We start from the raw sequence: 23402 nt of genomic DNA, 5'->3' as shown, positions 1-23402 counted from the left end.
AAATATGTTTTCTTTTTTTAAAGTGAGTTTCTTCTAGACAGTATCCAGTTGGATCTCATTCTTTCATCCACTCTGACAATCTCTGTCTTTTAATTTATATATTTAGACCACTGATATTTAAAGTGAAATCAATATAATTGGATCAATACTTACCAAATTGGTAACCTTTTTTTCATTCATTGCCTTTTTTCTTATACACTATTTTGTCTTTCACTCTTTTTCTGCCTTTGTTTATTTCAAAATTAAGCATTTTATATGATCTGTTTTTCTTTATTAGCATATTGATTATACAGTTATACTTTTTATGTTTCATACTGGTTTCCTAGAGTTTGCAATATACACTTACAACTAATTCAATTCTGCTTTCAAATAACACTTTACTACTTCATAGGTAGTGTAATAACTTATAATAAAAAGATATTCCTTATTCTTCCCTCCTGTTTCTTGTAACATTGCTGTAATTCATTTCACTATATATAAGTATATGTAAGCATGTGTGTACATATGTGTGTGTGGCATATAAAATAGAAGACATTGTTGCTATTATTTTGAATAAAGTTCTCTTTTGGATCAATTAAGAATAAGAAAAAATAAAAATTTTAATGTTGCCTCATTTAATTTTTTTCTCCAGTGTGTTTGTGTTCTTTATGTTGATCTGGCTTTCTAAATCTGTATTTTTTTACTTCTCTTTGAAGAACAACTTTCAACATTTCTTTCCAGGAAATCTACTGGTAACAAATTTCCTCAATTTTTTTTTTTTTTTTGAGAATGTCTTTATTTTTCCTTTGCTTTTGAAAGATAATTTCATAGGTGCAGAATTCCAGGTTGATGTTTTGTTCTGTTTCTCTCTACACTTTGTGTGTTTTAGTACATTTTCTCCATGGTTCTGAGAAGTGGAACATATTTCTTATGTTAGTCCTCTGTAGGTGAATTGTTGTTTTCCCTTGATTTCTTTCAAGATTTTTTTCTGTACCTTTGAGTTTTTGCAGTTTGACTCTCATATGCTTAGGCATAGTTTCTTGCTATTCTCTGAGTTTCCTGGATCTCTGATTTGGTGTCTGAGATTAATTTGGAAAAATTCTTATTCATGATTACTTCAAATATTTCTTCTATCCCTTTCTGTTTCTTACCCCTTCTGACATTCCCATTATGGATATATTATAATGCTTATAGTTGTCCCACAGTTTTGGATATTATATTCTTTATTTTTTAGTCTCTTTCTTTATGTGTCTTAGTTTTAATAGTATCTATTGGCATATTCTTAAATTCAGAGAATCTTCCCTTAATTATATCAGTATACTAATGAATCCATCAAAGACCTTCATTTTTGTTACAGTGTTTTGACATCTAGATTTTTTTCCCTTAGAATTTCCAACTTTCTGTTTACTTTACACATCTATTCCTGTATATTGTCCCCCCCCCCTTTTCTTTTTTTTCAATTAGAAGCTATAGCAGATTATTCCCAGTTTTAAAAATTTCCCTGTCTGGTAATTCCAACATTCTTGCCACATCTGAGTCTGATTGTAGTGTTTGCTCAATTATTTCAAACTGTAACTCTTTTAACTTTTGCTTTGTTTTTTGATTTTGCTTTGTTTTGCCTTTTAATATGCTTTGTAATTTTTACTCAATAGGTAAACATAATCTGCCTGGCAAAAGAAGGATGATAAATAGGTCCCATTACTAATGTTTTGATAAGGTGTTGGGGGAGGGGAAGTGTTATATAGTTCTTTTTTTTTTTACTTGAAATTTTATTTTATTTTGTATAGTATTTTTAAAAATTTATTTAGTTTTTTCAGCGTAACAGTATTCATTGTTTTTGCACCACACCCAGTGCTCCATGCAATCCGTGCCCTCTCTAATACCCACCACCTGGTTCCCCCAACATCCCACCCCCGCCCCTTCAAAACCCTCATATGGTTTTTCAGAGTCCATAGTCTCTCATGGTTCACCTCCCCTTCCAATTTCCTCCTTCCAATTACTCCCTTCTCCTCTCTAACTCCCCTTGTCCTCCATGCTATTTGTTATGCTCCACAAATAAGTGAAACCATATGATAATTGACTCTCTCTGCTTGACTTATTTCACTCAGCATAATCTCTTCCAGTCCCGTCCATGTTGCTACAAGAGTTGGGTATTCATCCTTTCTGATGGAGGCATAATACTCCATAGTGTATATGGACCACATCTTCCTTATCCATTCGTCCATTGAAGGGCATCTTGGTTCTTTCCATAGTTTGGTGACCATGGCCATTGTTGCTATAAACATTGGGGTACAGATGGCCTTCTTTTTACAACATCTGTATCTTTGGGGTAAATACCCAGGAGTGCAATTGCAGGGTCATAGGGAAGCTCCATTTTTAATTTCTTGAGGAATCTCCACACTGTTCTCCAAAGTGGCTGCACCAACTTGCATTCCCACCAACAGTGTAAGAGGGTTCCCCTTTCTCCACATCTCCTCCAACACATGTTGTTTCCTGTCTTGCTAATTTTGGCCATTCTAACTGGTGTAAGGTGGTATCTCAATGTGGTTTTAATTTGAATATCCCTGATGGCTAGTGATGATAAACATTTTTTCATGTGTCTGATAGCCATTTGTATATCTTCAGATATACATATCTGTTCATATCTTCTGCCCATTTTTTGATATGATTGTCTGTTTTGTGTGTGTTGAGTTTGAGGAGTTCTTCATAGAAGAACTTTGTCTGTACTGTCATTTGCAAATATCTTCTCCCATTCCATGGGTTGCCTCTTTGTTTTGTTGACTGTTTCCTTTGCTGTGCAGAAGCTTTTGATCTTGATGAAGTCCCAAAAGTTCATCTTCACTTTTGTTTCCTTTGCCTTTGGAGACATATCTTGAAAGAAGTTGCTGTGGTTGATATCGAAGAGGTTACTGCCTATATTCTCCTCAAGGGTACTGATGAATTCCTGTCTCACTTTGAGGTCTTTTATCCATTTTGAGTTTATCTTTGTGTACGGTGTAAGAGAATGGTTGAGTTTCATTCTTCTACATATAGCTCTCCAGTTTTCCCTGCACCATTTATTGAAGAGACTGTCTTTTTTCCATTGTATATTTTTCCTGTTTTGTCAAAGATTATTTGACCATAGAGTTGAGGGTCCATATCTGGGCTCTCTACTCTGTTCCACTGGTCTATGTGTCTGTTTTTATGCCAGTACCATGCTGTCTTGGTGATCTCAGCTTTGTAGTAAAGCTTGAAATCAGGTAGCGTGATGCCCCCAGTTTTATTTTTGTTTTTCAACATTTCTTTAGCAATTCGGGGTCTCTTCTGATTCCATACAAATTTTAGGATTCTTTGCTCCAGCTCTTTGAAAAATACTGGTGGAATTTTGATTGGAATGGCATTAAAAGTATAAATTGCTCTAGGCAGTATAGACATTTTAACAATATATAGTTCTTTGAATAGGTCTCAGTCTTTTAGTAGTACCTGGCCCCTAGACTGTTAACTGCACAAGTGAATGTCAATTTCCCCTCTCCCCCAACTTTAGGCAGAACAGGATGTCTGCAGCATGGATGGGGAGGTAGATAGTGTGTTTCTTCCTTTACATCGAAAGTTAGAGGAAGCTGGAGTTGAGTATTTTTTTTTCCCCCATGTCATTAAGGCTCTTATAAAACCTCATAAGGTTCATCTCTGATAAAAGAATCTCTCTTGAGGGTAGGCCTTATAAAGAACAAAATACTCTAGTGTATTCAGAATGTTTTCTTTTCTCTCCTCCTTCTGTAAGACAAAGGGGATGAAATTTTTCTCTGATCTTCAATATGGGGACTTGATTGAGTTTCTGGGAATAAAACTCAAAAAAGTGTGTGGGTCTCCTATAATTAAGCTCTGCTAGAGTTTCTGAATCTTAGATTTGTCCACACTGAACCTCCAGGAATTCATCAGTTACAGTTCAGGTTTCCCTACCCCTGTACTGGTTCCCATGGAGGGTTCTGCTTCAGTTAAGTTGTGTTTCTCTAAATCTGCCTGGCTGTCTCTTCAGTTCTGAAGAACAGTGGTTTGCCCTGTGACCTCACTGCTCTGACAAATTGAGCAACCTTTTTGATTTTTTAGTTTTTTTACTTATTGTGGATAGAGTAATAATTTCCAAGCTCTTTATATGACAGACTGGAAACTGGAAGTTCTACCTTAATTTTTTAAAGTGTATTTTGACATTTGAAAGTAATTGTTCTTTGACTAATATGAAGAACATGTCTGTCTGCTTTTCACTATCTAGTAGCTTACAATATGCATGACATGAATACTTAAAAAACAATCTTGTATTTAGGAACAATGTATTTAAAGGGTTCTTCATAAAATAACTGTATACATCTTCTTTTAAAAGATTACTTTTCACAGTAGAATATATAGGCAACTTCAGGAAGACTACCACTAGAAGCTAGTTAACTGGGCAAGAGATTGCTACCAAACTACAAATTAAATTTAAACCTTGGGAGATAAAATACTTTTTTTTTTTTTTTTTAAATGTGTTTTCTCTCATACCAGCTCGGCACCTTCCTTACCATGTTACCAGTAGGGGCCTCTATTACTGAACATTGAGTAATGACTTGGTGACACTTATTATATAAATTAACTGCTGTCCTTCTGTAATCTCTTATAAAACAGTTAAACAAACACACACACACGCGTGCACGCGCGCACACGCACACACACACACTCAACTGATGGTCAGTTTCAAAGTTTACCTTTCAGAATCCAGTTGTGACTAATAGCTTCATTGGGTTATGTTCACTTTCTCAGGAGCCATCAGTTTCTTTCAGAGTTTATATTAGAGATTAAGAATGTACATTTAGGGGGCACTTGGGTGGCTTAGTCAATTAAGCATCTGACTTGATTTTGGCTCAGGTCGTGATCTCAGGTTTTTGAGATGGAGTCCTGAATTGGGACTCCATGCTCGGCATGAGGCCTGCTTACGATTCCCTCTCTGTTCCTTCCTTTTCCTCCTTCCTTCTTCTCTCTCTCTCCCCCCTCAAACAAACGAATAAAAAAGAATTTGCATTTAGGATTTCATGTATTTCCTAAGTTCTTCATTCCTTTCAAGGAAAACTCATTTCTCTATATAGTTATTAAAAGTAACTTGTCCCCTCTAGTGGACATTAGTTGATTTGTTCTTTAAAAAGAATACGTACCAGGACCCATGGGTGCCTCAGTCATTAAGCATCTGCCTTCAGCTCAGGTCATAATCCCAGGGTCCTGTGATTAAGCCCAGGTTGGGCGCCCTGCTCTTTGGAGAGCCTGCTTCTCCCTTTCCCACTCCCTCTGCTGTGTTTCCTCTCTCGCTGTATCTCTCTCTGTCAAATAAATAAAATCTTTAAAAAAAAAAAAAAAAAAAAAAAAAGATTTCTTTTCACAAAGTGAACTCAAATATCCCTGATACTTATGTAATATTTTTGTCCTCTACAAGAAGAAAAGAGTGAACCCAAAGGGGAGCTTTTCAATAAAGGCAAGAAAGCATATACTAGATCAGAAGCATGTATCTTGATTTACAGTGTTAAGATGGCTATATTACTGATATTCATTTTCAGATTTGTTCATTTATGGGAAAGGTCACTTAAAATATATGCCATCTAGGTGGTTGTGGAAAATAAAATGTATTTAGTATTTTTTTTGCCAGAATTATCAGCTAATTCTAGTATATACCAGTTATAAACAAACCACATTTGAATATAGTAACAATGCTCTTTCTTAGACTTACCATTTCAAGGTGTCTTAACTTAATAAAATCTAGTGACTCCCACAAAAGCTTAAGTTTGAAGAAATCTAATTTCATTCTTTCCATTCTTAATATTGATTTGTTTTAGTCTATGCTAGAGTTTTCACTGTCAATAATATGTGATGATTCTCTATGATTCTTTGAGAGAGACAAAAATCTGATTGCTTCTTGATTAAAGCCAAACCAAAACAAAACAGATTCTGGCACCAAATTGTACAGAATTTATGTGAATGCCAGAAATGATGTTTTGTTGGGTTTGGGGAAGTTGCAATGTCAAAATTCAGTCTAGTTCTTCTCTTCCTTATATTCCAATGCCATTAGGAGTAGCTCTCAAGTGCAATCTAAGTGCAACTAAACCTTACCAAAGGATTTCAGAATAATGTTTTGACTTCTTGCCATGCTGGTCTTCAAATGTGGTTAGGACAAAAGTGATATTTTGACTTTCCATAAATAATCTGAAATTGTTCATAGAATTGTGAATAGTCAGATACATGAAGAAATTACGAAAAATATTGTAAGAAACATGTTTCTCATAACCAACTATTTCCAGAAATTTCCTAATAGGAATATCATCCTGCCAACCTACAGAAAAACAAAACAAAACAAACCCCCCACCCAAAAAAAAAAAAAAGCCTCTTATGTTGTTTATTGAATAGATTGGAATCATTGAAAGAATGGCAGTTTAAAGGGGTGTATAATGAAAGAAAACATTTCTGTATTTGTTTGTTTGTTTGTTTCATTGCTATAAAAGCTCATAGATATAGAACTCCTTTGCTCATAAAGAGTTGAATGTGGATCCAAGCTCAAATTGAACACTAATACCAAGAGTTTACCACATTGTAAACTCTGTGATATTGAAAGCTATACTTAAAAAAATTCTGTATACAGACTCATGGTGTGGATTTCCCATGGTAATCTGGACCAAATACAAGACTTCAAAGTATATTAACACTACCATTTACAAAGAGAATTGTTCAACACTGTACAGCAAACAGATGGGAGCAAATTTTGGGAGATAATGATTGGTGCTTAGAGGATTAATTTAAAACTGACAGATCTTAGCATTGGCAATTTTCCTTCAAATTTTTTTTTCTTTTTAAGATTTTTTTAAAATTTTTTAGATACATATAATGTATTTTTATCCCCACGGTTACAGGTCTGTGAATCTCCAGGTTTACACACTTCACAACACTTGATCATAGCACATACCCTCCCCAATGTCCATAACCCCATGCCCCTCTCCCAATCTCCCTCCCCCCAGAAACTCTCAATTTGTTTTGTGAGATTAAGAGTCACTTAAAACCAGATTGAGATATCACCTTACACCAGTTAGAATGGCCAAAATTAACAAAACAGGAAACAACATGTGTTGGAGAGGATGTGGAGAAAGGGGAACCCTTTTACACTGTTGGTGGGAATGCAAGTTGGTGCAGCCTCTTTGGAGAACAGTGTGGAGATTCCTCATGAAATTAAAAATAGAACTTCCCTATGACCCTGCAATTGCACTTCTGGGTATTTATCCCAAAGATACAGATGTCGTGAAAAGAAGGGCCATCTGTACCCCAATGTTTATAGCAGCAATGGCCACGGTCGCCAAACTATGGAAAGAACCAAGATGCCCTTCAACGGATGAATGGATAAGAAAGATGTGGTCCATATACACTATGGAGTATTATGCCTCCATCAGAAAGGATGAATACCCAACTCTTGTAGCAACATGGACGGGACTGTAAGAGATTATGCTGAGTGAAATAAGTCAAGCAGAGAGAGTCAATTATCATATGGTTTCACTTATTTGTGGAGCATAACAAATATCATGGAGGACAAGGGGTGTTAGAGAAGAGAAGGGAGTTGGAGTAAATTGGAAGGGGTGGTGAATCATGAGAGACTATGGACTCTAAACAATCTAACAATCTGAGGGGTTTGAAGTGGCGGGGGTGTGGGAGGTTGGGGTACTAGGTGGTAGGTATTATAGAGGGCACGGATTGCACGGAGCACTGGGTGTGGTGAAAAAATAATGAATACTGTTTTTCTGAAAATAAATAAATTGAAAAAATTTAAAAAATAAATAAATAAATAAGCTGAAATGGTTAAAAAAAAAGTCACTTATGGTTTGTCTCCCTCCTGATCCCATCTTTTCTTTTCCTAACCCTCAAATACCCCATGTTGTACCTCCATTTCCTCATATCAGGGAGATCATATGATAGTTGTCTTTATCTGATTGACTTATTTCACTAAGCATAATACCCTCAAGTTCCATCCACGTCATTGCAAATGGCAAGATTTCATTTCTTTTGACGGCTGCATAGTATTCCACTGTATATATATACCACCTCTTCTTTATCCAGTCATCTGTTGATGGACATCTAGGTTCTTTCCATAGTTTGGCTATTGTAAACATTGCTGCTATAAACATTTGCGTGCACATGCCCCTTCAGATCACTACATTTGTATCTTTAGGGTAAATACCCAGTAGTGCAATTGCTGGGTCCTATGGTAGCTCTATTTTCACCTTTTTGAGGAACCTCCATGCTATTTTCCAGAGTGGTTGCACCAGCTTGCATTCCCACCAACAGTATAGGAGGGTTCCCCTTTCTCCGCATCCTCGCCAGCATCTGTCATTTCTTGACTTCTTAATCTTAGCCATTCTAACTGGTGTGAGGTGATATCTCATTGTGGTTTTTATTTGTATTTCCCTGATGCCAAGTGATGTTGAGCAATTCATCATGTGTCTGTTGGCCATCTGGTTGTCTTCTTTACAGAAAGTCTGTTCATGTCCTCTGCCCATTTCTTGACTGGATTATTTATTCTTTGGGGGTTGAGTTTGATAAGTTATTTATAGATTTTAGATACTAGCACTTTATCTGATATGTCGTTTGCAAATATCGTCTCCCATTCTGTCAGTTCTCTTTTGGTTTGGTTAATTGTTTCCTTTGCTGTACTAAAGCTTTTGATCTTGGTGAAGTCCCAATAATTCATTTTTGCCCTTCCCTTGCCTTTGGTGATGTTTCTATGAAGACGTTGCTGTGGCTGAGGTCAAAGAGGTTGTTTGCTATGTTCTCCTCAAGGATTTTGATGGATTTCTTTCTCACATTGAGGTCCTCCATCCATTTTGAGTCTATTTTCATGTGTGGTGTAAGGAAATGGTCCAATTTCAATTTTCTGCATATGGCTGTCCAATTTCCTCAATACCATTTATTGAAGAGGCTGTCCTTTTTCCATTGTACATTCTTTCCTACTTTGTGGAAGATTAGTTGGCCATAGAGTTGAGGGTCTATTTCTGGGCTCTCTTTTCTGTTCCATTGATCTATGTGTCTGTTTCTGTGCCAGTACCATGCTGTCTTGATGATGACAGCTTTGTAATAGAGCTTGAAGTCTGGAATAGTGATGCCACCAACTTTGGCTTTCTTTTTCAATATTCCTTTGGCTATTTTAGGTCTTTTCTGGTGCCACAAAATTTTAGGATTATTTGTTACATTTCTTTGAAAAAAAATGGGTGGGATTTTGAAAGGGATTGCATTAAATGTGTAGATTGCTTTAGGTAGCATAGACATTTTTGCAATATTTATCTTCCAATCCAGGAGCATGCAACATTTTTCCATTTCCTCAATTTCTTTCATCAGTACTTTATAGTTTTCTGAGTATAGATTCTTTGCCTCTTTGGTTAGGTTTATTCTTAGGTATCTTATGTTTTGGGGCACAATTGTAAATGGATTGACTCCTTAATTTGTCTTTCTTCTGTCTTGTTGTTGGTGTCAAGAAATGCAACTGATTTCTGTGAATTGACGTTATATCCTGACACTTTACTGAATTCCTGTACAAGTTCTAGTGGTTTTGGTGTGGACTCTTTTGGGTTTTCCACATATAGTATCATATCATCTGCAAAGAGTGATAGTTTGACTTCTTCTTTGCTGATTTGGATGCCTTTAATTTCTTTTTGTTGTTGTTGTCTGATTGGTGAGGCTAGGACTTCTAGTACTATGTTGAATAGCAGTGGTGATAATGGACATCCCTGCCACGTTCCTGACCCTAGTATAAATGCTTTCAGTTTTTCTCCATTGAGAATGATATTTGCGTTGGGTCTTTCATAGATGGCTTTGATAATATTGAGGTATGTGCCCTCTATCCCTACACCTTAAGTAGTTTTGTCCAGGAAGGGATGCTGTACTTTGTCAAATGCATTTTTAGCATCTATTGAGAGTATCATTGGTTCTTGTTCTTTCTTTTATTAATGTATTGTATCACATTGATAGATTTGCTGATATTAAACCAACCTTGAGCCCTGGAATATATCTCACTTGGTCGCGGTGAATAATCCTTTTAGTGTACTGTTGAATCCTATTGGCTTGTATTTTGGTGAGAATTTTTGCATCTGTGTTCATCAAGGATATTGGTTTGTAGTTCTCTTTTTTGATGGAATCCTTGTCTGGTTTTGGGATCAAGGTGATGCTGGCCTCATAAAATGAGTTTGGAAGTTTTCATTCCATTTCTATTTTTTGGAACAATTTCAGGAGAATAGGAATTAATTATTCTTTAAATGTTTGGTAGAATTCCCCTGGAAAGCCGTCTGGCCCTGGGCTTTTGTTTGTTTGGAGATTTTTGATGACTGTTTCAATCTCCTTACTGGTTATGGGTCTGTTCAGGTTTTCTATTTCTTCCTGGTTCAGTTGTGGTAGTTTATATGTCTCTAGCAATGCCTCCATTTCTTCCAGATTGTCAAATTTGTTGGCATAGAGTTGCTCATAGTATGTTCTTATATTTGTCTGTATTTCTTTGGTGTTGGTTGTGATATCTCCTCTTTCATTCATGATTTTATTTAATTGGATCCTTTCTCTTTTTGATAAGTCTGGCCACAGGTTTATCAATCTTATTAATTCTTTCAAAGAACCAGCTCCTAGTTTCATTGATTTGTTCTATTGTTTTTTGTTTGTTTGTTTCTATTTCATTGATTTCTGCTCTGATCTTTATGATTTCTCTTCTCCTGCTGGGTTTAGGCTTCCTTTGTTATTCTTTCTCCAGCTCCTTTAGGTGTAGGGTTAGGTTGTGTATTTGAGACATTTCTTGTTTCTTGAGAAAGGCTTGTACCGCTATATATTTTCCTCTCAAGCCTGCCTTTGCTCTGTCCCACAGATTTTGAACAGGTGTGTTTTCATTATCATTTGTTTCCTTGATTTTTTTCAGTTTTTCTTTAATATCCTGGTTGACCCATTCATTCTTTCGAAAGATTCTGTTTAGTCTCCATGTATTTGGGTTCTTTCCAAATTTTTTCTTGCGATTGAGTTCTAGCTTCAGAGCATTGTGATCTGAAAATATGCAGGGAATGATCCCAATTTTTTGATACCAGTTGAGATCTGATATGACCCAGGATGTGATCTATTCTGGAGAATGTTCCATGTGCACTAGAGAAGAATGTGTATTCTGTTGCTTTGGGATTTAATGTTCTGAATATATGTGTGATGTCCATCTTATCCAGTGTGTCATTTAAGGCCTTTATTTCCTTGTTGATCTTTTGCTTGGATGATCTGTCCATTTCAGTGAGAGGAGTGCTAAAGTCCCCTACTATTATTGTATTATTGTGGATGTGTTTCTTTGATTTTGTTATTAATTGGTTTATATAGTTGGCTGCTCCCATGTTAGGGGCATACATATTTAAAATTGTTAGATCTTCTTGTTGGACTGACCCTTTGAGTATGATATAGTGTCCTTCCACTTTTCTTATTGTAGTCTTTGTCTTAAAATCTAATTGATCTGATATAAGGATGGCCACCCCTGATTTCTTCTTATGTCCATTAGCACAGTAAATTGTTTTCCAGCCCCTCACTTTAAATATGGAGGTGTCTTTGGGTTTAAAATGGGTTTCTTGTAGGCAACATACAGATGGGTTTTGTTTTTTTATCCATTCTGATACTCTGTGTCTTTTAATTGGGGCATTTAGGCCATTAACATTCAGGGAAACTATTGAGAGATATGAATTTAGTGCCATTGTATTGCCCGTAAGGTGACTGTACTGTATATTGTCTCTGTTCCTTTCTGATCTACTACATTTACGTTGTGTCTTTGCTTAGAGGACCCCTTTCAATTTTTCCTGTAGAGCTGGTTTGATGTTTGCAATTTCTTTTAGTTTTTGTTTGTCCTGGAAGCTTTTTATCTCTCCTTCTATTTTCAATGATAGCCTAGTTGGATATAGTATTCTTGGCTGCATGTTTTTCTCATTTAGTGCTCTGAATATATCATGCCTGTTCTTTCTGGTCTGCCAGGTCTCTGTGGATAAGTTTGCTGCCAATCTAATATTTTTACCATTGTATGTTACAGACCTCTTTTCCCTGGATGCTTTCAAGATTTTCTCTTTGTCACTAAGACTTGTAAATTTTACTATTATGTGATGGGGTGTGGACCTATTATTGTTGATTTTGAAGGGTGTTCTCTGCACCTCCTGGATTTTGATGCTTTGTTCCCTTTGCCATATTAGGGAAGTACTCTACAATAATTCTCTCCAGTATATCTTCTGTTCCACTCTTTCTTTCTTCTTCTTCTTCTGAAATCCCAGTTATTCTAATGTTTTGTCGTCTTATAGTGTCACTTATCTCTCAAATTCTCCCCTCATGGTCCAGTAGCTGTTTGTCCCTCTTTTGCTCAGCTTCTTTATTCTCTGTCCTTTGGTCTTCTATATCACTAATTCTTTCTTATGCCTCATTTATCCTAGCAGTAAGAGCCTCATTTTTTATTGCACCTTATTAATAGCTTTTTTATTTCAATTGGTTAGATTTTAGTTCTTTTTTTATTTCTCCAGAAAGGGCTTTTATCTCTCCAGAGAGGGTTTCTCCAATATCTTCCATGCCTTTTTCAAGCCCAGGTAGAACCTTGACAATCATCATTCTGAATTCTATATCTGACATATTACCACTGTCTGTATTGATTACATCCCTAGCTTTTGGTACTGCCTCTTGTTCTTTTTTTTGTGGTGAGTTTTTCAGCCTTGTCATTTTGTCCAGATATGAATATATGAAGGAACATATAAAATACTAAATGGGTGGCAAAGACCCCAGGAAAATATACTTTATCCAAATAAGAATAGACCCCAAATCATTGGGGTAGAAAGGGGATAAAAAGAAGCTCAGGGAAAAAAATTTAAAAAATAAAACAAAGAAAAAATATAAAACAGAAAAAAAAATATATATATACATACATATTAGACTGGTGACTATAACAGAGCCACCCACTTAATTTGGGGAGTACTTTGGTCTCTTTAGATGGAATATGCCTACAAAAATGAAAAAAAAATTTAATTTCTAAAAATGGAGTTGATAAGAGTAAGTTGGTTGGGTGAATAAAGAAAAAAAAAAGTCGAGAGAATTTGCTCTGGCTGGAGACTAGAACAAACCTGGAGATAGATTTAGGGAATTAGGGTATATTTTGATCTATTTGAAGAAATTGGGGTACAATTTTTTTAGAAGAAAAAACCCTACATGTATAAAAAAATAATGTTAGATACAATTAAAAATAAAATATGACTATAATAAAGAAGATTCTGAAAAGATTATTATATATATACTTAATGAATGGTATTGTTACGATAGACTAGTTAAAAAACTTTAAAAAATAAAAGGGTAAAGGTTAAAAAAAATTAGCAGAAGGTAAGAATATAAAATTAAAAAAAATTAAATTAACTGCAAGACTAAGAATCATGGGGAGAAAACCATGAATTCCATACTTTGCTTTCTCCTCCTCTGGAATTCCGCTGTTTTCCTTGGTAAGTGAACTTAGTCTTGGCTGGATTTCTTGTTGATCTTCTGGGGGAGGGGCCTGTTGTAGTGATTCTCAAGTGTCTTTGCCCAAGGTGGAATTCACTGCCTTTACCAGGGGCCAGGATAAGCTATCCACTCGGGTTCACTTTCAGGAGCTTTTGTTTCCTGAACACTTTTGGTAGAGTTCTGGAGGACGGGAATGAAAATGGTTTAGCCTCTGGAGCTATGTCCCTCATTGGAGCAGACTTTCAAAAGTCCTGATTTAGTGCTCCTTTGTTCCACCGCTTGCCAGCAGCTGGCCCCTCCCCCTGCAGTCTATCTTCCCCTCGCTTTGGATTCACTTCTCCGCCAGTCCTACTTTTAAGAAAGTGGTGGATTGTCTGTTTCTAGAATTGCTGTTCTTCTTTTCTTTGATCTCCTGTTGGATTTATAGGTGTTTGCAATGGTTTGATAAGCTATCTAGCTGATCCCCTGCTACGTGATGTAGTCTTGGCCTGCTACTTCTCCGCCATCTTGACTCCTCTCCCCTCCTTCAATTTTTTTTTTAATTTTTTATTTTTTATAAACATATATTTTTATCCCCAGGGGTACAGGTCTGTGAATCACCAGGTTTACACACTTCACAGCACTCACCAAAGCACATACCCTCCCCAATGTCCATAATCCCACCCCCTTCTCCCAAACCCCCTCCCCCCAGCAACCCTCAGTTTGTTTTGTGAGATTAAGAGTCACTTATGGTTTGTCTCCCTCCCAATCCCATCTTGTTTCATTGATTCTTCTCCTACCCACTTAAGCCCCCATGTTGCATCACCACTTCCTCATATCAGGGAGATCATATGATAGTTGTCTTTCTCTGCTTGACTTATTTCGCTAAGCATGATATGCTCTAGTTCCATCCATGTTGTCGCAAATGGCAAGATTTCATTTCTTTTGATGGCTGCATAGTATTCCATTGTGTATATATACCACATCTTCTTGATCCATTCATCTGTTGATGGACATCTAGGTTCTTTCCATAGTTTGGCTATTGTGGACATTGCTGCTATAAACATTCGGGTGCACATGCCCCTTTGGATCACTATGTTTGTATCTTTAGGGTAAATACCCAATAGTGCAATTGCTGGGTCATAGGGCAGTTCTATTTTCAACATTTTCAGGAACCTCCATGCTGTTTTCCAGAGTGGCTGCACCAGCTTGCATTCCCACCAACAGTGTAGCCCTCCTTCAAATTTTTTAGTATTTTTGAAACAAAGATATTTGAAGAGGACATTAAGTCTGTCAAAACTTTATAAAAGTCTCTAGATATTAGATGTATATTTACAGATTACACACAGCACATATATATACAAATTTCTGTTTCATGTGATACTTGATCACATGCTTGTAAAATAAGTTTTCGTTATATGATCAGCTAAAATGAGAATTAATGTTTGGATTGACTGATTATCCCAATTTCCAGTTTGTTGGGAAGGACTTGGCACATGTTTCCTCTCTAATAAAAACATAACTGAGGGAGGGAGGATAAAACTCCAAAACAGGGAAGCAAAGTTTCAACTAAAATTATAGTATTAATTAGGATGCTTCAGATTGCAATCAAAAGAAACTCTAACCAAGGTGGCAGAAAAATAAAGGTATTAGCTAAGAGAGGTAAAGGAAGGACCAAGCTTCTAAGACTGGTTCCTTCACCACAGGTGCCATCAGAGCATCAAGAAGCCACATACTTTACTTATCTCTTGTTGGCCTTCCTAGATGAGAAGCTTGGTATCCATGTGCAGTGAACAGAATTAATACTGCATGTCTCTGTTATCATATTCAATAGAAAGAGTCTGACTTCCTAATGTCCCTTTGAAAAGCAAAATGATAACTTTTTCGGAAGCTATAGCAACTGTTTTCTCATATCTTATTGGTCATCTGAATCATGTGGTTGACTACCTTTAGTCCAATACATCCTACTCCATAAACTAAAGTTGGTTCTTCAGGTTGCATTGGAGCTATTCAATAGGTGAAAAATTGAATGAATAATAGGAAATCAATGCTGTTGTTACCTGCAAGTTCATTGCTCGACCATTACTATTTGCAGAAGCTTTCCTTCTAATTAGAATATCATTGCAGCCATCCCACAAGAAGAATCCTCTCATATTACTTATTTGTCAGAGTAATTGCAGAGAGAATCACAGTCTGAAGGGATGCAACAGACCCACTTTCTCAAAGTCACCCCATTACCTGTATAATATCCATGAAAATATTGAATTTAGGAAGAAAAAGTAGCTTCATGACAGATTTCTAACCTTTATCCAAACAAATACTTTCCCATATGTATCTTCAATTTAGAAATATTGTAGCTACCCTTATTTGAAAATTGTCACTTTGGTTAGAGTCTTGTAGTTCTGGAAGCCCCTATTGCAAAAGACCTCAATTCTGGTTTTCTGCTTCAAGTCTTACACCCTTATACCTTAATCCTTACTTATCTCAGTCTGCATTGTTTTTCTAAAAAAAGAGAAAAAAAGGTCTTAAAGAGTCAAGCTTCTCCCTTTCTTGAAGTTCATTGAGGCCCTCCATTTGTTTTCAAGCAATGTTGAAGACCATCCCCCACCATGGTATGCGATACAGTAGTATCATGTCAAGTGGACACTGAGATACCTGAATCTTACTACTTGATAGGGAAAGAGAAAGAACACTGATATTGTCAATGCTGTTCTTCAATACAATGAGGTGAAATGGAGCTTCAAAATATAAGTTGTTAGGTTTAACAACAACAAGATTCTAAATGGCTGTTTTTTCCTCTTTTGTACTTATATTGTCTTATGTAGACAAATCTACACTTCCAAGTTTTCAAAGCTTGTAGGTTAATTCTTCAGTTATTTCTCTCAAGACTGTTAAAGAAGTCATCATTGTTTGATCACCTGAACGTGAAATTTTCTTCATGAACTATACTTTGGTGTTCAGTTTATTTCTCTGCTTGCTATCTGCAAAGCTGGGGTTGCTAGTTGGTGTGATCTCGTCATGCTCACAGAACTTCATTCCTAAGAGAAGGGCTTTTTGGAAAGAGAGCTACACAATAACATAGGAATCCCAGGCCTATATTTATAAACCTAGTTAAAATCCCATTTACACATGTAGTTGGATTGGTAAATACACTGAACATTTGAGGAAAAATCAACAGAAAGTGCTAGATGAAAACATATAATAGATGTCAGAATAATGAAATAGAAATCAAAGAAGAGAAGATAATCTTTTAAAATTACATCACTGGAGGGGCACCTGGGTGGTTCAGTCAGTTAAGCGTCTATCTTTGGCTCAGATCATGATCCCAGGGTCCTGAAATTGAACCCTGCATTAGGCTCTCCGCTCAGCAACAAGTCTGCTTTTCCCTCTGTCCTTCACCCCACTCATTCACATTCTCTGACTCTCCGTAAAATAAGGAAATAGAATCTTTAAGAATTTTTTTTTAAATTAGATCACTAGAATTTGAAGAAGAAAAAAAAAAAAACAAAACAGCTAAGTCATTCACACTTGATCTTAGCCAAAAGACCGAGAAGTGATTTAGCTAAGTCATTCAAAATGCAAGAAAAGTTTGATGTAAATATGAGACACTGTATAATAGAAGAGTTGTTAGCAATAAAAATATAATTGTTGTAATGAAAAAATAAAAAACTAAAAAATGAAGTTGAACTAAAAAAAAGACTAAAAAATGAAGTAAGATGTGATTCTTATGATGATATGCTAAAAGCATACCCTTGTCACTCAAAGAGAAGAAAAAAATTAGAAATCAGTAAAGGATGAAATATAAAGAAAATTAAGTAAATTCTAATTTAGAGCAAATGAATTTTTCATGAGAAATCCATTTACTTCAATACTTGGAACATTTTCCTTAACAAAATAGTTTAAGGATTTCTCTTATTCTTATACACATTACTTGTTTTTGGTCTTAAAAAAATTAATCACATTGTTTCTGGTTTTACAATTATAGTTAAAACGCGGTGATTTGTTTAAACTGATTATGTATGTGCTTGTGAATGTCTCGGCTATGAGAATGTTCTAATAAAATGGACAGCAAATGGATTCAGAACCAGAGAAAACTGGGTGAGAGTAGCATGATTGACATGTTTGTTCTACTATGGATAATCAAGATTTAGAGTAATATATTTATAATTAAAGGATAAAATGGAGATTGACTATATAAAGACAAAAGATCTGAAAAGTAGGTATAATTTTAAAATATTGGCAGGAGACTTAAGAAATAGATGTGAGGTGTAAGATTAATTAGGTAAATTCTCAACCTTAAGATAGGAGAGCTCATAAATAATATGTAAAATTAGTAAATCAATAAAGGGAAGTATCTACTTGAAAACCCCAAACCAAAAAAGACTGAAAGTGTTTCATTTGTGGATTAGGACTGAGAGTCCGAGATGACATGGTTGGTAGTAGAATTGGCTACTTTTATGCTTTTTTTTTCACTCTTTTAAAACACTGAATTTTTTGAAATCTGCATTCTTGTATTAACTTTAGAATAATTTTTAAATTAAAATTTGTGTGACTCCTGACTTAAGAACATTGTGAGGGGCATGAGAGTGGAAGAAAGGATAGTTTTCCATTCTATATTGCTTGTACTGTTTTAACTAAGGGGAAAAGGGGGGATATCATAAAGTAATTTTTTTTAGCATTTAAAATACAAGATTCCATATCAATATATTTAAGATTGTCCCCCCCGCAATTTCACAATTTCTCTGTTTATACTCGCATTTCCAATGTCAAAATGCTCCTGTATGCCTTCAAATACCAGCATACTTGGCATTTGATTTCCAGGACAAATAGTTACCCAATAGCTTTTTAAAGAAGACAGTGCACAAGAGAAAGACAATAATGTTACAGGAGTGAGACAAGCAGGAAATGCTCGATGTTTAAATCCTACTGTGTGGGATTTCCTAGGAGATGGTTAGTAACAATTTCAGAAATAGTGCTGCCCTCTTCCTTGCCTCTGTATTTATTTATTTATTTATTTTCTTTCAGAATAAATGCTACACTCAAGATATGCCCTTTTGGGAAACTGTACAGAAAGTTTGATCAAAAGTCATTATCAGGAAAACCACTTTCCATTTTATTAGCTGAGCCAGTGTCACTCAGGTAAATAACTCTCACTTTTACAGAGAATTGCTTTTGCTGCCCCAATTATACTCCCATAGATGCTGCTCATGTTTGAAACCAAAACTATTATTATTTAAACATTTGAAAAAGTAGTAATACTTTTAGCCTAAAATGATTGATATAAACACAGAGAAGAGGAAAACCAAAAGCTTGGGAGTTAAATTAGGATGATAGTTTGATAGGAAGAAAGAAAAGAAAGCTCAAGAATTTTTTTTAACCTTTTTTAATAGAAATTACTTGAAACTTGGAGTATGACTTATATAACATACACAAATTTGGCATTGCAAGCCATGGGACCATATTCAAGTCCCATGTATGTCATCATCATGTAAACAACCTTACAGTCTTCACTTCTTTATGTCCCTTTTTTTACTTTTCTGGAAAAAAAAAGAAAGAAATTAAAGATTTTAGAAAAGAATTATATAAAATGCTATGACTGATTTTAGAAAAAGAATTATATAAAATGCTATGACTTCTTTCCTGCGCAAATAATTTCCGGGGCCATTCTAACTTCCCTTAAACTATTTTAAGGTGAAATAATACATTTATATTTCTATTAATAGATACATCAACTATAAAGATGCTGATAGTCCAGACAAAAATCACAGAAAAGGTTGCATGTACATTACCTCCTGGTTTTTTCCCATATACCCAACTCTTGATTTTATTATATATTTTAGTTCTCTTAAGGTTCATTTCATTATTACAATTCACTTTTCCTTCCTCTTTATAACTTTTGATTTTCCTTAGTTATATTTTCACACTGTCATGGTTTATAATAGTGTATTACCTTTTAATATTATGGGTAATGTGGCCTTCTTTTTAATTGTGTAACATGGTGTTGCAGTTTTTCCCAGCCCTGTGCAAATCCCTTCTGTTCATCTGGAAGTTCACCTGTTGCTGCAGTGAAAATTTTCTATGTATACTGAAGGAGTGTGCATCTCTCTCCTCTTCTTCCTGAGAGCTTTCTCCTGAGCCATGAAGCCTTCGTCAGCCCATAGAGAAGATAGCACTGAAGTGCTGGGATTTAACATCCCCAGGAACAACCCCCTGTCAATAAAATTGGGAGTTGGTAGATAAATTATTCAAGGAACTTATCCTTAAGGAAACCAGTCTGAAATGTGTTTTACACCATTCCTCTGAGGGTTTCTAGAGGGGTTACACTTCCAAGTGGTCAGAGTAGTGACCTTTCCAATAAGCCTCCTTGAGTATCTTTCTCCTTTCACTGTCTCACTTTTCCAACACTTTAATTTACTCTCCTTGGGATCATGTCCTGCATAAACTACCTTCAACCAGTTTTGTGCCAGGATCTATTTTCCAAGATAAACAAGAAAGAATGTTTTTAATAAAAGTTTTGCCTCTAAATTAACTCCAAATATTGAAAACAAAATGCATATTCAACCAGAAATTAGCAGTTAGTAAGGGCCAAATATTACTTATTATTTATTACTAAAGCTTTAACTTAAAATAAAATCTATGGATTAAAATAAATTTGATAATTTTTAATACCTAAAGTGCCATGAATCCCTTTGAACTATCTCTTATTTCCTTCAAGTTGCAACATTCTATTAATCTTTTATATGATATATTTGAAATAGGGAGAATCCAACCTATTAAATACTTTGCCTAAGGTCATCTAAAAGATAACTAATGAAACCAAGAAGTAGATTACACCAAGTCTCTGACTGCTTGTCCAGAGTTTGTTTATGTTTTCTTCTCCTTTCCTTTTCTTCCTTTCTTTCCTCCTTTTTGTTTTTTTTTAATTTTTGTTTTTGGTTTTCATTTAACTTATTTTGAGACACAAAGTTATAGTAACTTCTAATTCTGGATTTTAACTAATTTATGGTTCTGTGGAAGGGTATATATAGTCAGTTTTAAATTCTTTAAATTAATTCTTTCTTTTTTTCTATTAACATATAATGTATCATTTGTTTCAGGGACATGGGTCTGTGATTCAACAGTCTTCCATAATTCACAGCAGTCATCATAGCCTATACCTTCCCCAGTGTCCATCACCCAGTCACCCCATCCCTCCCATCTGCCTTCACTCCAGCAACCCTCAGTCCAGTTCCTATGATTGAAGGTGTCTTGTGGTTTGTCTCTGTTTTTTGTCAACCTCTCTGGTTTTTGCCTTCTTTCATTTTTTCCTTCTCTTCCCCTATGAACCTCTGTCTTCTTTTTCAAAGAAAAAGAAGTGAGACCATATAATAGTTGTCTTTCTCTGACTGACTTACTTCACTTAGCATGATACCCTATATTTCCTTCCATGTCATTGCATATGTCAGGATTTAATTTTTTTAAATGGCTGGATAATATTCCATTGTATTTATGTACCACATCTTCTTTATTCATTCATCTGTTGATAGAAATCTAGGCTCTTTCCATAGTTTGACAATTACAGACTCTGCTGCTATAAACATTGGGATGCATATATCCCACCTGATCACTACATTTGTATCTTTGGGGCAAATGCCCAGTAGAGCAGTTGCTGGATTATAGGGTAGCTCTATTTTCATCTTTTTGAGGAACTTCCTCACTATTTTCCAGAGTAGCTGCACCAGCTTGCATTCCCGCCTCAGTGTTGGAGGGTTCTCCTTTCTCCCCATTCTTGCCAACATCTGTCATTTCATGACTTGTTAATTTTAGCAATCCTGACTCATATGAGGTGGTATCTCATTGAGGTTTAGATTTGAATTTCCCTGGTGCTGATCTATGTTGAGCATTTTTTCATTTGTCTGCTGGCCATTGGATATCTTCTTTACAGAAATGTCTGTTCATGTCTTCTGCCCATTTCTTGATTGGATTATTTGTTCTTTGGGTGTTGGGTTTGGTAAGTTCTATATAGATTTTGGATACTAGCCCTTGATCTGATATGTCATTTGCAAATATCTTGTCCCATTTTGATGGTTGTCTTTGGTTTTGTTGACTGTTTCTTTTGCTGTGCAAAAGCTTTTGATCTTGATGAAGTCCCAATAGTTCATTTTTGCCCTTGCTTCTCTTGCTTTTGGTCCTGTTTCTAAGAAAAAATTGCTGTGGCTGAGGACAAAGATATTGCTGCCTGTGTTCTCCTCAAAGATTTTGATGGATTCCTGTCTCACACTGAGTCTTTATCCATTATTTTATCCATTTTGAGTCTTTTTTGTGTGGTGTAAGGAAATGGTCCAGTTTCTTTTTTTTGCATGTGGCTGTCCAATTTTCCCAACACCATTTGTTGAAGAGACTGTCTTTTTTCCATTGGACATTCTTTTCTGCTTTGTCAAAGTTGACCCTAGAGTTTAGGGTCTATTTCTGGGCTCTCTAGTCTGTCCCATTGATCCATGTGTCTTTTTTGTGTGTGTCAATATCATACTGTATTGATAATTGTACCAGCTTTGGCTTTCTTTTTCAACATTCCTCTGGCTATTTGGGATCTTTTCTGGTTCCATGAAGATTTTAAGATTATTTGTTCCATTTCTTTGAAAAATGTTGATGATATTTTCATAGGGATTGCATTAAATGTGTAGATTGATTTAGGTAGCATAGAGATTTTCACAATATTTGTTCTTCCAATCCATGAGCATGGAACCTTTTTCCATTTCTTTGTGTATTCCTCAATTTCTTTCATGAGTGCACTATAGTTTTCCGAGTACAGATTCTTTGCCTGTTTGGTTAGGTTTATTCCTAGGTATCTTATGGTTTGGGGTTCAATTATAAGTGGAATCAATTCCTTAATTTCTCTTTCTTCTCTCTTTGTGTTGGTGTATAGAAATGCAACTGATTTCAGTGCATTGATTTCATATCCTGACAATTTACTAAATTCCTCTATGAGTTCTAGCAGTTTTGGAGTGGAGTTTTTTGGGTTTTCCACATAAATTATTATATCATCTGTGAAGAGTGAGAGTTTGACTTCTTCTTTGCCAATTTGGATACCTTTTAATTGTTTTTGTTGTCTGATTGCTGAGGTTAGGACTTCAGGTACTATGTTGAGTAGCAGTGGTGATAGTGGACACCCTGCTGTGTTCCTGACCTTAGGGGCAAAGCTCTCAGTTTTTCCCCATTGAGAATGATATTCACTGGGTTTTTCATAGATGGGTTTTATGATATTAACGTATGTACCTTGTATCCCTACACTGTGAAGAGTTTTGGTCAAGAAAGGATGCTGTGCTTTGTCAAATGCTTTTTCTGCATCTCTTGAGAAGTTCATATGGTTCTTGTTCTTTATTTTACTAATGTATTACGTTGATTGATTTGCAGATGTTGAACCAATATTGCAGCTAGGAATAAAACCCACTTGGTTGTGGTGAATTATCCTTTTAATGTACTGTTGGATCTTACTGGCTATTATTTTTGTGATAATTTTTGCATCCATGTTCATCAGGGATATTTATCTGTAATTCTCCTTTTTTTTTTTTTTAAAGATTTTATTTATTTATTTGACAGAGAGAAATCACAAGTAGATGGAGAGGCAGGCAGAGAGAGAGAGAGAGAGGGAAGCAGGCTGCCTGCCGAGCAGAGAGCCCGATGTGTGACTCGATCCCAGGACCCTGAGATCATGACCTGAGCCGAAGGAAGTGGCTTAACCCACTGAGCCACCCAGGCGCCCCTGTAATTCTCCTTTTTGATGGTGTCTTTGATTTTGGGGATTAAGGGAATGCTGGTCTCATAAAAAGAGTTTGGGAGTTTTCTTTCCATTTCTATTTTTTCAGAGCATTTTCAGAAGAATAGGTATTAATTCTTCTTTAATTTTTGATAGAATTCCTCTGAGAACCCGTCTGACCCTGGGCTCTTGTTTTTGGGGAGACTTTTGA

This window comes from Mustela putorius, unplaced genomic scaffold (assembly GCF_011764305.1).
Source record: "Mustela putorius furo isolate JIRA1106 unplaced genomic scaffold, ASM1176430v1.1 tig00003834_pilon_pilon_pilon, whole genome shotgun sequence".
Lineage (NCBI taxonomy): Eukaryota > Metazoa > Chordata > Mammalia > Carnivora > Mustelidae > Mustela > Mustela putorius.
This window is presented reverse-complemented; position numbering follows the sequence as displayed.